We start from the raw sequence: 16930 nt of genomic DNA on the forward strand, positions 1-16930 counted from the left end.
AGCAGCCAATCACTGATGGCCTTTAAACTTTCTAGCCACACCCTAACAACCAGATACTGCGCCCTAGCAACTGTCCCATAGACTGCCATTAAAGAGGTTCAGACTGATATTGTCATGCTGCAGTGTGATAGAGACATGGGGGTTGTGTTTAACTGTTCATACTGGCAAGAAGCTTTGATACATCATCAGTCTAAGCTGTCAATCAACTCCATAGCAACAAAACAGACTAACCTAGCAACGATATAACACCAGCTATATCTCAGCATCAGAACATCGTAGAGAGGCGGGGGTTGGCTTGTTTGACTCATGCTCTTACACCATCTATCTATCTATCTATCTATCTATCTATCTATCTATCTATCTATCTATCTATCTATCTATCTATCTATCTATCTATCTATCTATCTATCTATCTATCTATCTATCTATCTATCATGCTAGTTACATGCTAATTCATGCTAGAATCATGCTAGTCACATGCTAATTTATGCCATAAAAATGCTAGTCACATGCTAATTCATACTAGAATCATGCTAAGAACATGCTAATTCATGCTAGAATCATGCTAGTTACATGCTAATTAATGCTAGAATCATGCTAGTCACATGCTAATTTATGCTAGAATCATGCTAGTCACATGCTAATTCATACTAGAATCATGCTAACAACATGCTAATTCATGCTAGAATCATGCTAGCCACATGCTAATTCATACTAGAATAATGCTAACAACATGCTAATTCATGCTAGAATCATGCTAGCCACATGCTAATTCATGCTAGAATCATGCTAACAACATGTTAATTCATGCTAGAATCATGCTAGTAACATGCTAATTCATGTTAGAATCATGCTAACAACATGCTAATTCATGCTAGAATCATGCTAGTAACATGCTAATTCATGCTAGAATCATGCTAACAACATGCTAATTCATGCTAGAATCATGCTAGTAACATGCTAATTCTTGTTAGAATCATGCTAACAACATGCTAATTCATGCTAGAATCATGCTAGTAACATGCTAATTCATGCTAGAAGCATGCTAACAACATGCTAATTCATGCTAGAATCATGCTAACAACATGCTAATTCATGCTAGAATCATGCTAGTAATATGCTAATTCATGCTAGAAGCATGCTAACAACATGCTAATTCATGCTAGAATCATGCTAGTAACATGATAATTCATGCTAGAATCATGCTAGTAACATGCTAATTCATGCTAGAATCATGCTAAGAACATGCTAATTTATGCTAGAATCATGCTAACAACATGCTAATTCATGCTAGAATCGTGTTAATTCATGCTAAAATCATGGTAGTAACATGCTAATTCATGTTAAAATCATGCTAGGTACATGCTAATTCATGCTAGAATCATGCCAGTCACATGCTAATTTATGCCATAAAAATGCTAGTCACATGCTAATTCATACTAGAATCATGCTAAGAACATGCTAATTTATGCTAGAATCATGCTAACAACATGCTAATTCATGCTAGAATCGTGTTAATTCATGCTAAAATCATGCTAGTAACATGCTAATTCATGTTAAAATCATGCTAGGTAAATGCTAATTCATGCTAGAATCATGCTAACAACATGCTAATTCATGCTAGAATCATGCTAACAACATGCTAATTCATACTAAAATCATGCTAACAACATGCTAATTCATGCTAGAATCATGCTAACAACATGCTATTTCACGTTAAAATCATGCTAATAACATGCTAATCCATCTATCTATCTATCTATCTATCTATCTATCTATCTATCTATCTATCTTTTCATACTTTTTAAAACTGTTTAAACTAAATAAACTATTACCGTCAGGCTTTCACAAGCCAGCCTCAAAGTTTGTTTTCAAACTTTAGGAATCTAGTTCTTCTTCTTCTTCTTATTCTTCTGAGACTAATTTTAAAGTGTATCTCCTCCTAAACTTTTCAAGCTTCATACTTCAAACTTTCGTCAAACCTTCAAACTGGTCTGACTCGGGTTGCTATATCTTTTCCGACTGATCCGACTTTCAGTTTTCCGAAAAACGACCCGGAAAATTCCCAAAATTCCCATTGACTTAACATTGGGTCAAACTTTGTGACCTCATAACTCTGCATCAGACTGTCCTACAGACTTCTAACTGGGCTCATTTAACTCAGTCTAGCCAGCAGCCAATAACTGATGACCTTTTAACTTACTAGCCACTCCCTAGCAACCACTTTTGGCACCCTAGCAACTGTCCCATAGACTTCCATTGTAAAAGACTGCCATTGACTTAACATTGAGTCAACCTTTGTGAGCTCATAACTCTGCATCAGTCTGTCCTACAGACTAGAGTCAGGCCTCATTCAACTCAGTAGCCAATCACTGATGACCTTTAGACTTACTAGCCACTCCCTAGCAACCACTTATGGCACCCTAGCAACTGTCCCGTAGACTTCCATTGTAAAAGACTCTCATTGACTTAACATGGGATCAAACTTTGTGAGCTCATAACTCTGCATCAGACTGTCATACAGACTAATGGCTGAGCTCATTTAACTCAGACTACCAAACTGCCAATAAATGATTAGCTTTTAACTTTCTAGCCACACCCCTAACTACCACATACTGCACCCTAGCAACTGTCCCGTAGACTTCCATTACAAAAGACTCTCATTGACTTAACATGGGATCAAACTTTGTGAGCTCATAACTCTGCATCAGACTGTCATACAGACTAATGGCTGAGCTCATTTGACTCAGACTACCAAACTGCCAATAACTGATGAGCTTTTAACTTTCTAGCCACACCCCTAACTACCACATACTGCACCCTAGCAACTGTCCCGTAGACTTCCATTAAAATAGGCCAAGATGCATATCTTTGCAAAGCAGTGTCATAGAGACATGGGGGTTGGTTCTTTGACTAAGACAACCAACCACATTCAAGTTCACTCTGTAACCTCGCCCATAGCAACAAAACAGAATACCCTAGCAACCATTCATCAACAGCTATATCTCAGCATCAGAACATCGTAGAGACTTGGAGATTGGCTCGTTTGACTCATGCTAGCAAACGGAACTTCCTATATGCTACACATGCTAGCAGTGACTAGCTACATGCTAATATTGACTAGCCAAGTACTGTAACTTGCTAGAAATGCTTACTAAGTATAAATGTTTTATCAAGCATGTATGTGAGGCTTGCCTAGTAACCAACCAGGGTACCCTAGCAACTGCCTAGCAACCACCCAAATTACCCTAGCAACCGCCTAGCAACCACCTAGCAACAGCCTAGTAATGCCTTAGTAAGGGCCTAGCGACCACTCAGGACACCCTAGCAACCGCCTAGCAACGCCTTAGCAACCACTCAGAATACCTTAGCAACCACCTAGCAACACCTTAGCAACCACCTAGCAACAACTCAGAACACTCTAGCAACTGCCTAGTAACGCCTTAGCAACTACCTAGCAACCACTCAGGACACCCTAGCAACCGCCTAGCAACACCTTAGCAACCACCTAGCAACCACTCAGGACACCCTAGCAACCACCTAGCAACACCTTAGCAACCACTCAGAATACCCTAGCAACAATCTAGCAACCACTTAGGACACCTTAGCAACCACCTAGCAACACCTTAGCAACCACCTAGCAACCACTCAGAACACCCTAGCAACCGCCTAGCAACACCTTAGCAACCACCTAGCAACCACTTACTACACCCTAGCAACCGCCTAGCAACACCTTAGCAACCACTTAGGACACCTTAGCAACCACCTAGCAACCACTCAGAACACCCTAGCAACCGCCTAGCAACACCTTAGCAACCACCTAGCAACCACTCAGGACACCCTAGCAACCACCTAGCAACACCTTAGCAACCACCTAGCAACCACTCAGGACACCCTAGCAACCACCTAGCAACGCCTTAGCAACCACTCAGAATACCCTAGCAACCACCTAGCAACCACTTAGGACACCTTAGCAACCACCTAGCAACACCTTAGCAACCACTCAGAACACCATAGCAACCGCCTAGCAACACCTTAGCAACCACCTAGCAACCACTCAGAATACCCTAGCGACCACCTTGCAACACCTTAGTAACCACTTAGCAACTAGTCAGAACACCTTAGCAACTGCCTAGCACCACCTAAGCAACCACCTAGCAACCATTCAAAACACCCTAGCAACCGTCTAGCAACACCTTAGCAACCACCTAGCAACTAGTCAGACCACCTTAGCAACTGCCTTGCACCACCTTAGCAACCACCTAGCAACCACTTAAAACACCCTAGCAACCGCCTAGTAAAATGATAATTCATGCTAGAATCATGCTAACAACATGCTAATTCATGCTAGAATCATGCTAGTAACATGCTAATTCATGCTAGAATCATGCTAGTAACATGCTAATTCATGCTAGAATCATGCTAACAACATGCTAATTCATGCTAGAATCATGCTAATTCATGTAAGAATCATGCTACTAACATGCTAATTCATGCTAGTAATATGTTAATTCAAGCTAAAATCATACTAACATTCTATTTACACTTTAAAACCACTTCAAACTTTCAGATTCGGCTTTTCAAGCCACCATAAAGTTTGTCCTCAAACTTTAATATCTAGTTACAATTTGTTATTGCTTTCTGTGAAAATATAGTCCTCTGTGAAAAGTCTTGGTGTTATTTTTGATTTTGAGTTTAAATTTAAAAAATGTACGCTACCGGTCAAATGTTTGGGGTCAGGTTTTTTTTAATTATAATATTATTTAATAATTTAAATACAACTATTCTGTTCATCAAGGCGGCATTTATTAAATGTAAAAAAAAGTTCAATTGTTAAATTCTTACTTATTAAATATTTATTACATACTTACTGCATGTAGTTTCAAATTAAATTATTACGCCAGTCATTATTGCTTTTCTTACAATTACCATTAATAATAATTCTAGTAATAATAACAATGACACGAATAATTCAAATTAAAGTGATTTCTAAAGGAAGACTATGAAGACTGGAATAAGGAAGCTGAAAGTTCATTCATTCAATCATTCTAATCTAATAAATATAAAACCCATCACTGAGAAACATCCATACACACTCATTCACACACATATACAGACAATTTAGCTTATCCAATTCACCTATACCACGTCTTTGGACTTGTGGGGGGAAACCGGAGCACCCGGAGGAAACCCACGTGAAAACAGGGAGAACATGCAAACTTCACACAGAAATTCCAGCTGACCCAGCCGAGGCTCAAACCAGGGACCTTTTTGCTCTGAGGCGATCGTGCTACACACTGCGTCATCGTGTCACCAAGCTGAAAATTCATCATTAAAATCACTGGAATTAATTATTAAATTAAATGATAAGCTACGCTTGAACAGTTATTTTGTTGTGCAATAACATTTCACATTTTTACCATTTGTACTGTGTTTATGATGAAATAAATGCAGCCTTGGTGAGCAGAAGAAGCTTATTTTAAAACATTTAAAAATCCTACTGACTTTTATCTTAGGTCTATTGTCAAGTTGAAGTCTGTCCTCTCTTTCAGTAATTAGTATATATCAACCTGTGAGATCTCTTCGCTTTAAGGATCGACTATATCTGGAAGTTTCACAATCATACTTGAAATGTCAAGGTGTAGGAGCTCTTTCAGTAGCAGCACCAAGACTTTCACAAGATCTTCTACTATCCTTGAAATCATCTCCTACTCTGGAGACATTTTAGAAGTCACTGACAACACACTTACTGTATTTTCTTTAGCTTTTAATCAATATGTCATAAGTTTATGTATTTGGGCTTTTTGATTGTATGTATTTTGTGTTTTATGTACAGCGCTTTGGTTGTTTGAAAGTGTTTAATAATAAAAAGTTGAGTTGATTAATGCCTAGAAAAATATGTCAATTAACAGTTTATTATAGTTTGTGACAAGTTTAGTAGTTTGAAACAATTTATTGTCTTTGTTGGTCAGGTAAATTAAAATCTGGATAATGAGCTTATAATCTCTGCTATTTTACAGATTTATTTCTATGTAAACTATATTTTATTAATACACTTTATTGTTATCAACTTCAAAAATAATGTTTTAAAAAGTCAATCTGTTAAACTGCAGAGTTCAATTTTCAGTTCCAAAAGTTGTCTAAGCACAAATCAAAATTACACAATGCAAATTTTAAAGCATAAATAATTTCTTTTTTGACAGTGAGCGAAACACAAAAATATAATAAATTCTCAGAAATTTTAGCTTAGGGATCCTTTTGATACATGCTTTAAGTATTATTTGGTGGAAATGGAATGGATGGATTTATATTAAAATTAATTAAAATTTATTAAAATTAACTAAAATCTTTAGAAATGGCAGGTCAACCAGTAAACAACCTGTTATCATGTACATGATTCTTTAAATATTGATTATTGTATATAACTACAAAAAATATATACAACTTTCCCTCTATCAAATAGCCTAGTTTATTTCATTTAGTTTATCAGTTCAGTTTAAACTTTTACATTATTTTACTCTTTATTTTATATGAGTGACCCTGTATATTTTTTGTACTTTAAAATAAATGAATTCTGAAGTTGCTGTTTATAAAAACGTCTGCTCCTTTAACTCATTTAGAGGCGTGCCCTGCTGTCAGAGTGAATTTGATTGACAGGAGAGAAACTGGAGCCGCTCAGCCTGTAGTATCCACGCCGGAGCTGCAGCGCACCTTCTCGTGTCACACCCCCTTCTGTGACTCTGAGTGAGCACATAAAGCTGCTTTACATCACCCGACTCGAATAGTTCACCCCATTCACGGGTTGAGATGCAGTTTGGTTAGGATATAAAACGACACGTTTGTCATTTGGAGTTAAAAACTTTTTTTTAATCATTGGGTTTGTTTGTAACGCGCAACGATTTAAACGCGGACTTCAGATGACGTGAACTGGATATCGCCGTCTTTGCGGTTACTTGTGAATGATATTGTTTACAAAACGAAAGGAAACCATTTCACTGACCTGTAACATTTGGCAGTAGCTGAATCCTCCCATCGTGGACTAAATCGAATTATAGGTAAGAACTTTTATTTTTAAAGAAACCAATGAGGATAGAAATGTTGCTAAAACATGGTAACACATTTACTTTAACACGTGAATCTTCCAGACATTTACTGTCATTTGAATGTTTTATTACTAAACATGTAAAGGTAAAAAAGAGAAGAAGAAAAAATGCCCAAGTAAAAATAAAATAAAGGAAGATTCTGTAAAAGGAAAAAAAGAAAAAAGAGAAAATGTCCAAGTAAAAAAAAAGACAAATGTACAATTTTGTAAAGGAGAACTGTTGTTTTGAATTTTAGTTATTTATTATAAAACACAGACAGCTCATTTTAGAAAATCCTATTCCAACATAAAGCTTTTACTTTTGAGGTAATTAACACACTACTTATGGATGGTGAGCTATATGAATTTAAGAGATATTTAAATAACAACAATTGCTCGCCGAAATTAAAATATTTAAATAATAAAAATGTAAATCTTCAGTTTACAATCAGCTTTATTACATTTTAGTATTTAACCTTAGGTGTATGGTTGTGTTTCATTTGCCTTGAATGTAAAAATGTAACTTTTCTTTACACCACACATTTTATTATTTGTGTCATTATTGTAGCATAGACATACACCATCCATCTTTTGTAAAATTTATAGGAAACATCAGGTAGTAAAATACTTAAAATATAAGGTATTTCTTAATAATGGATAATATTAATGTGTGAAAAACTTTGTCTATCAGAACAGTGTCATACCATGCTAATAACACATTTTTTAAACTAATCTAAACTCTTGTTTGGGGTTAGATGTTGTATAAGACTATCTAGTTACTACTGGCTGTGCTCTTGGAACAATAAGACGTTAACCTCTTTTTGCCTTTTCAGTAGCTCACTATGTATGTCAATGGGAAAGTCAGCTAATTTTTTTTTAACTCAGTTTTGTCAAACATACTAGAGTAAGCTTTGAGTTATCATTACACCAAGATATTTAATATCATTCTCATAAGACTAAAATAGAGGAGACCTTCAACTGATGAGTTCCCTTGTGAAATAAACAGATGCAGCGATGACAGCAAGATGAGATGCTAGTCATCACAAAATGAATGAGGGCCTACAGCCCAACATTGAACCCCATGTATAAAAGGCTTGACCAAAATGAGAAAAAAGATTACTCTTAGGCTGTTTTGTGTCTTATATGACTTAATCTCTTTTCTGTTCAAACTTAAAGGTGAGATTTACACAACTTTAAAGTCATACCTCACACGTCTACTGTGTTTGACCTTAGAAAACTTAAAAAAGACTGCTTAAATTCTATGAACTGTTATTATTGAATTCTTATAATGTTATTTGACAATTTAATCACATTATTTGTATGAAAAAAGTAAGCTCTCCCTACCTACAGACAAAAAAATAATCTTTATTGTCACTGTGCAAAGTACAATACAGAACCAATGAAATTCAGTTAGAGTGATTTCAGTTCTTTTTTAATTGTTAGTTGGTTCATCTAGTGGGTAGTGTCTAGTGGTCAACACTTGAGGTTTGAGTTCAGTAGGCTGACGGCTGAGGAATCGTAATTGTTTTATTGATGTGCAAATTGATGTTATGTCATGTTATGTCTTGAGAGTCCAAAAGCTTGTGTAATTAAGGCTACAGTGACACTATATGATTCAGATTATCAAAGCAAAAGCATTAAAACATACTTCTTTTATATAAATTTATAAGACATGATATGTATCATTACACAAGCGATAGTGCTTTTTTTCCTGAATATTAGCATGCATGCAAATGTGATACTGAATTTATATAGTTAACAGCTAAATAAACAAATGTTTTAATATTGAGTGAGTTACATTTTTGGCACAACATTTTGTTGGGCTTTATTGATTCTCCCATTAATAGTTGTAGAACCATTTGTGTCTCAGTGTAACTCTCTGATGTTCTGTTTCTTAATGAATTTTTGTATATTTCACCTTTATTGTTCTATCCTGGTGTAATTATCTGTCTAACCTTTTTTAGACATCTTTAAGAATGGCAATCTTTATCTGTTTTATCTGTATAACTGACTAACAATAACACTCACTATGTATTCTTTTATTGTTTGTTTAAAAACAGCGCAAAACTAACTGAGATGATTTGAAGTGCTTATATTTATACACTGTAAAAAATTTATTTTGCAAATAATTGTCTGTATTTTTACATAATTTTATTGTTTTTATTGTACAGTTTAATACATGTTTTAAATTTTTTTTTTGTATTTCAAAATTATAATTTATATATAATTGCTAGTGTTTTGGGATTACTTTTCAGTTTTTAAATAAAAAAACGTTAATGAAAAAAAAATGTAAATTTACATTAATATTTACAGAATATTCCTGTAAAATATGACTATGAATAATTTTAACCTCGACTATATATATATATATATATATATATATATATATATATATATATATATATATATATATATATATACATATATACAGTTCAAGTCTGAATTATTAGTCCTTGTGTTTGTTGTTTCCCCAATTTCTGGGGGAAACAGAGAGCAGATTATTTTAACACATTTCTAAACATAATAGTTTTAATAACTAATTTCTAATATCTGATTTATTTTATCTTTGCCATGATGACAGTAAATAATATTTGACTAGATATTTTTCAAGACACTTCTATACAGCTTAAAGTGACATTTAAAGGCTTAACTAGGTTAATTAGGTTAACTATGCATGTTAGGGTAATTAGGCAAGTTATTGTATACTGATGGTTTGTTCTGTAGACTATTGAAAAAAATTGCCTAAATTTGCTAATAAAATAATTTCGGGCTCGAACAAATCCTCTGAGCCAACGATCCATTCATAAGCCCAGTCAGCCAGCAGCAGTTTTGAAAGAACAATTAAATCAAAATTAATTTGAAGGACTTGCCACCACCAAACCAGTAAAGTTACCAGCACAATAACTATTAACGAAACCTTTTTGCAGCATAAAATTTGCATAATTAAATGTTTAAGTGATTTTTAATCAGGGATCCTCAGCATTTTTTGCTTCCAAAAATTATCAGCCACTTTCGATTTTTAGCCTGAAGAGAAAAAAATATTCATAAACATGATAATAAGCCATGCTTTCCCTCTCCCTCCAGCCATAGTCACAGCACAATGCAAAGTGATGTTCAATCTGGATGTGGAAAGACTAGCTTGCATACACAGCATTGTCAAAGTTCTGATTATTAGCTCAATATTCCACTCTGTGAATATTCTGCTCATCTACATTATCTTATCTCTGCATGAACTGCACACATGCTGCCAAAATAATACTTTGAAAGGATAATTTTCAAATAAAAATTTTCAAATAGAATAAAAATATGTAATAGATCCCCCACAGTCCAAAGACGGTACAGGTGAATTGGGTAGGCTAAATTGTCCGTAGTGTATGAGTTTGCGTGAATGAGTGTTAGTGGATGTTTCCCAGAAATGGGTTGCGGCTGGAAGGGCATCAGCTGCGTAAAAACTTGCTGGATAAGTTGGTGGTTCATTCCGCTGTGGCGACCCCGGATTAATTAAAGGGATTGAGCCAACAAGAAAATGAATGAATGAATGAATATGTAATAGATTCCTGCTGCTTGAAAAAGCACTACTGGGCTGTCATGGCATCACTCAACTGTAAATAAAATGTTTTTTTTAATAACTATAATTTAAGGTATTTAGTAAAAGTGTCACAAAATTACTTTATATTATTTTATTAAATAGTTAATACAAAGCATTTTCGATTTCGGTGTTCAGCCAAGTGCATCCAGAATTTTAGGTTTCAGACCAGTCTTTTTATTTCTGTGTATTCCTTTTTAATTTTTAAGTAGACTATTATTGGGTTTATCACAATGAAAAAATACAGAGCCTCCCAGGTTCTTCTGATGTCATGCAATGGTATGGTACTATAACTCATATATTAATAGAATTGCTGAAGACATTAATTCAGAGCTCTACAATCAATCAAGTTTGACTTCAGAAGCCTTTAAAAGTCATTCTTATGTCAACTTCAGTCAGGTTTTCCTACATCTGTTTTGGAAAGAATGTGGCAGTTGTTGTGCCTATTGACAAGAGACTTGTTTTGCTTGATTGTCCAAAGCAGATAACAAATGGGATTTTGGTGCTGCTGGTGGTGCATCTGTTTTCTCGCTGATAGAGCGCCCCGAGTGAGTGTTGGGAGCATATTGCAGTCGCGTTGGGTTGCACCATTGTTTGCATCAACTTTCCCCCCTTTATCGAACAGGTGAGAAAGACCAAGTGCAGCTGTCGCTGTTGGGAGGCATCTAGATGTGTGTGCGTGTGTGTGCACAAGCACAAGGGTATGACCACCGGAGATGTTTGACGCAGACATTTTTAGCCTTCAAATCCTTTTGATTAGTCTATGAAACACACTCCACTCCCAGACGGACAAATAGTCGTGCCGATACTTTATTGATCCTGTCAGGAAAATTGAGTATCAGCTAAACACGGATTACAAGACAGCTGCTGTACAGTACTATGCTTCGAAATGAATTCCGCAAACTTTTGCAACCCCTGTGAAGATGTCTTTATTATCATAAATGTGTCATGATCAGACTCCTGCCCCCTTATGAGTCAATTAGACCCCCGTTTACTGGAGGGAAGCTATAATGTTTACAGATGAAAGTGACTGGTGGCATGTTATTTTCCTGTTGTCTCTATTTTAAGCATCCGAAACCAGCTTTGCTAATCTGTAAAAACAGGTGCTGAAGAAAAGAAACTCTTAGTGTTGGGGTGTTAAAAATGTCTTATTTGAGATCTTGCATGAATACTTATGATAAGGAATGTGACACGATTTGAAAATTATGTTTTAGTTATTGCTTCTTCATGTTAAAAACTAAACGTAATTTGTTTTACACCAATATATTGTTCAAATCAGTCGATTCGAATGTTATCACTCGATTGAATGGGCGTTATCAGTGGTTATCAGCTGATAGATATGGGCCAGTAGGGGCCTTCTGCGCCTTTTAGTAATAAGCTAAAGATCACATACAGCTGCAGCAGGAAGTTAATGAAAATTATTTATTAAAATTTATTATTTATTGTATTTTATAAACATCTACCGCTACCCTCAACTCTAAAACCAAACGTCGCAGTAATGTAAAAACAGATCAGGATCTGGAGTCTTTACTATTAGTATAGCTGATTAACGATGAGAATTATTTATATTATTTATTACATTTCCCATTAATTATATTTTATTAACGTCTCCAACATCACAACATCATGTAAAAACTGGATCTAGAGTCTTTTCTATTAGTATAGTTAGTTAATCATGTGGATGGATGATAACAGCATTCTGAACCTACCGGTAGGCGGAGAAGCCCCTACTGGGCATATCTATCAGCTGATAACCACTGATATCGTCCATTCAATTGAGTGATAACATTCAAATCGGGTAACTTATTTTCATGACAGGTTACTCACTGGCAGGTTAAGGATATATTGAGGATATATTGAGTATTTAGTCTATGTATTTACTGAACTGCTCATGTTTGGAGTTTTGACGTTAAGAAGGTGTGCATACTGAGTGTGTTTGCACTTTTATTGTTTGTATGTCTTGATTAAAATGGACAGTTTGACAGATGAGGTGTTGGTCCCTTTTTACTTTGGCCTACTTGGGTTGAAAAACTACTGTCAGAATTTACTGAAGACAAACAGTGCAAGGCAAGTTTATTTATATAGCACATTTCATGCACAATGGTAATTCAAAGTGCGTTACATGAACAGAAATAAAAGAAAAAAGAAAAAAATGAATAAAAAAAAACAGATTAAAATGTGTGAAAACAAGTATATATCCAACTGCGGACCCGCAAAACCACACACGTTTCAGGCACACACAATCTAGCACACACGATCTAGGCAAACCATATATGGTTATATATATATATATATATATATATATATATATATATATATATATATATATATATATATATATATATATATATATATAATCCTTGTAATTTTGTAATGCTAAATTTTTTCCAACTATAAGTACCACAAATTGCCTGTACTTTATGGTTTAAAAACAATATATTGCTTACTATAAATTACTATAGTATTTAATGTGTTAATCATTAATAAAAATATATTAGACAATTGAGAAAATAAACACTATTAAATTGCTGGAGTAAAATATTAATCTAGTGTTATACATTTATTACATGTAAAAAGATGTTTATTACATATAAATATGTATTATTGCCTATATGAAGGTGGATTGTGAATCATTAGTGAAGAAAAGATACAGACACTTACTTTTTTGGAGTTCCCCTTTCAGATGTAAAATATTATGACAGGATAGTATTTACAGTAAAGGAATCATGCAAGGTTGATTTACTAAGGTTTAGAATTCAGTTTACTAGGGATGCTTACTTGATCGATACTTGTTAATACCCGACTCAATCGATACTTGTTAATCTGACCGATCTCATGAACTGATCATAAGTGTTTGTTTACAAGTTTACAAGCAGAGGAAGATGCATCTGGGTTATGCTGAACCTGGGTTATGCTGCGCCTGGGTTATGCATCTGCAGCGCTACAACACATGAGCAGTGTTTCCAAATTGCATTATTAGTCATTTTTCTTACCATTTTTTTTCTGTTTTATCTATTATCTTTTTGTAAAGCTACATCTGACCATTACATGTATGCAACATCCTTAATGTATTATCTTAGGTAAGGCGAGATCTCATACTTAAAGAGTAATTGTGCTTCTGCAATGGCAAAGTTAAAGCAGGAAGAATCAGAATCTGTACTCGCCATCGGCAGATAACCATCACAAGGAATCGGTACTCTGTATCCGCTGCAAAAATCTTGATCGGAGCATCCCTACAGTTTACTAGTATTTGTGTCATTATTTACTCCCTCAAAAAGCATATTTGTTTTGTGCTCTTTTATTCATGCGTTATCAGTATACACTTGTGGAATGTTCCATTTGCATTATAATAGGGTTGTGTTCTTGTGCAGATTTTTGTTTTGTTTTGTAAATATAGTCTAATGTTTCTCAATAGCTCTGTTTCCATCCACCTATTTTTATGCACATTTTAAAACCCTGGATGGAAACGCCAAGATGTGCATACATTTTGAAAATGCACATTAAAAAAATATGCGCACAACTGAGTAGGATTTTTAATAAAATGCACATAAACTGCAATGGAAATGCTTTTACCGAATAAATTCCAGCATGTGCATTAAAAACTGTCATGTGATTTTGTTATAAAAGATCATGTGATAATAAAAATGGTATTAATGGGCAAACCAGTGGGCCGACATCACCCCAGTGGTTCAGTATTATTATACCTCCAGAACCATCTTGAGCACTTCTTTGTTGCATTGTCTTCTGAGATGCAAATAATTTGTTACAACATAAAAAGACTCAAGCAGCTTCTCCTTCCTCAGCGAATTCTGTTTTTCTTTTTGATATCTGGGGTTAGTTTATCAGGAAGTGATGATTTTGTTGTCTTTGACTCGTTGGATGGAAATGCAGCATTATTCGCAAATCTATATGCGATATTTCAGTTTTGCGCATGAATTTAATTCGCATCTTTGAGTGGAAACATAGCAAATAAAAGTAACAAGAATATTGGACATGAGGTACACTATATTAAATTGTTACTGAAGGACAATTAAATGCACTAGCACGTGCTGCACTAGTCGTATGTTTGGCACTAATTTAATGGTTAAACAATGAGCCTGATATCCAGTTAATCGTAGTGTGTTACCATAGTCTTTTAATATACAGTAGAAGAAAAGTAGCTTAGAAACTCTGCACAGCAAGCCAAACGTCTGGATGTCTGGAGGCTGCAGGAAATTACGGACTGCTGGCCAAAGCCAACAAGCAGTCAAAAGGAATATAAAAAGAGGCTTTAGGTTAATTTTGGCCTGTGTTTACTAAAAGAGCAGCACAGATCTGCTTGGACTAGCATGCTATACAAAAAATACCACACTGAATTGTAGCTTAAGCATTCAGTCTGCAATTTCCTGTTTGCAAAGCAAACTCTTATACACCTCAAAAAGTAAAAGCTTACAGATAGCATTGCTAAACCTCAGGCTCAATTTTATGTCATACACAGGCTTACCTGAAAAATGCCAGTAAATCTTGAGGCTTGTATTTTCCATGTAGAGCCAAGAGAAAATCTATCATGCAACAGAATGTTTAAAAAAAGAGAAAGGAATGATAGTCGTAGCCATAAAGTTTATTAAAATATGCTCTAACGCTAAAAACATTAACAATATCATTCCGATCACATTGAGTTGTTTTATTCCTGCTGATTAATGATAGAAATATTGACAGTCAATCTAAATCACGTCAGCTTTAAAGAGCCTGAGCATTAAAGTGGCAGATGACAATGACATAAGTACATTGTGTGCTTATAATAAACTATGTTATCATCTGCTGGTGTGAATGCTATACAGGGCTTTGTAAATGGGTCTTAAAGGGGACCTAATATGCAAATATGACTTTTATAAGGGGTTTTAATACAGTGGTGTTGCAAAAGTTTGTGAATATAGCCAGCCTCTAGTGCTGAAAATGAATAAATAAATAGTTTTCATAATTACACTTTATAAAAAAACAGTCTGCAAAAACACTTTGATTGACATTTTCCCTTTGTACATGTCATCGGAGAGGAAAGTCCCGCCCATTAGTAGATATCTCTCCCTCATTAGCGTAAACCGCCCTGAGTGAGAAGCAGCCTTCCGCCATTATGCTGTTTACACCAAATGCGGATGAAGCGTCAATGTCAATGGAAAGATGCGAATAGACCTCCTGTGGTGCGATTCACTTATGTTAGAAAATCTGAACTTTAGCAGAGATTTGCACATCTTCAACCAATCAGGAGCTTGCATTAGTATGGGCGTGATTATGATGTAGCGCCTGTTGTTGGTGTCCCGAAGGGAAATCCTCCTATCAACACCGGACAACAGCTCATCAAACTGGGCTCGGCTCAGTCTAAAGCACCACTGAAAGCTTCCATCATCCAGTTTTGGAAGGACTTGATGAACTCAGAGCTGGGGGCAGTCCACTGAAAAGATCTAGTGGACGCCGAACAAATATACGCTGTTTTTCAGCCTTCCCAAAGCACATAAAGCACAGTAACACTGCCCATGACACAAATTTGTGTCTATTGTGAAGTAGTTCGTACGAATTTGAACTCAAAATGTTCATTTGTCTATTTACAGGTGAATATCGTGATTTATTCATGCATGCCACGTCTGGTGTGAACACAGCATTAGAGTTTTCACCTGCTGACGATAATGTTAGAGCCTAAGATGGTTATATATGTGAAGTTTAAGGATGCACATATGAACACTGTAGTCTTTATAGCACAGGATTCAAACTGCCAGGTCACAGGCCATTTACGGTTCCCCTCCTCCACCCCACTCGTCTGCGCAACTAACATCTAAAATATAACAAGAATCAGCCTATTAAAACATATAGTTTTGAATCACTATCATTGTTGTGCAGTCACATACTGTATAGCCACTTGTGGTTTTGACCTACCAACTACTGCTTTCACACCTAGACTTTTGTTTTGTAACCTGTCTTGTTTGCCAAGTTTGTGTGGTTCGTTTGGCATATTTGAATCCAGCAATCGTGCTCGGATCCACACCAAATGAATCGGTCCAAGATCGCCTTAATGAGGTGATCTCAGCTTAATTGAAACAAACTCGGGAGCAGATCAATTGTGAGAAAGCGATACGGTAAGAGCATGGCTATATCACAGTGTGTCATGGATATGTCACAGGCATATATACGGCTATATTGAGATCTTGTAAAAAAGAGGCATAATAGGTCCCCTTTAAAGGTCTATTTCTGTGCATTTGTTATCCTTATCTCAACACTTCTAATGTATCCGT

At 35.4% G+C, this 16930-nt stretch overlaps 1 protein-coding gene across 7 annotated transcripts in view; it reads left to right on the forward strand.

Annotated features, from left to right (window-relative positions):
* Positions 1-6783: 6783 nt before the first annotated feature.
* The window catches only part of thrap3a (thyroid hormone receptor associated protein 3a), a 32801-nt gene continuing 22654 nt past the window's right edge, over positions 6784-16930 (forward strand). For 4 of the 7 annotated variants that reach the window (XR_012392256.1, XR_012392258.1, XM_009292516.4 and 1 more), the window contains exon 1: positions 6784-7055. The gene's annotated coding sequence lies outside the window, so the exon portion shown is untranslated. Of the gene's footprint in view, positions 7056-11146; positions 11293-16930 lie in introns of those variants that run through there. The other 3 variants (XR_012392257.1, XM_068214170.2, XM_073926277.1) reach the window with 1 other exon arrangement.

The sequence above is a fragment of the Danio rerio genome, chromosome 16 (genome assembly GCF_049306965.1).
Source record: "Danio rerio strain Tuebingen ecotype United States chromosome 16, GRCz12tu, whole genome shotgun sequence".
NCBI lineage: Eukaryota > Metazoa > Chordata > Actinopteri > Cypriniformes > Danionidae > Danio > Danio rerio.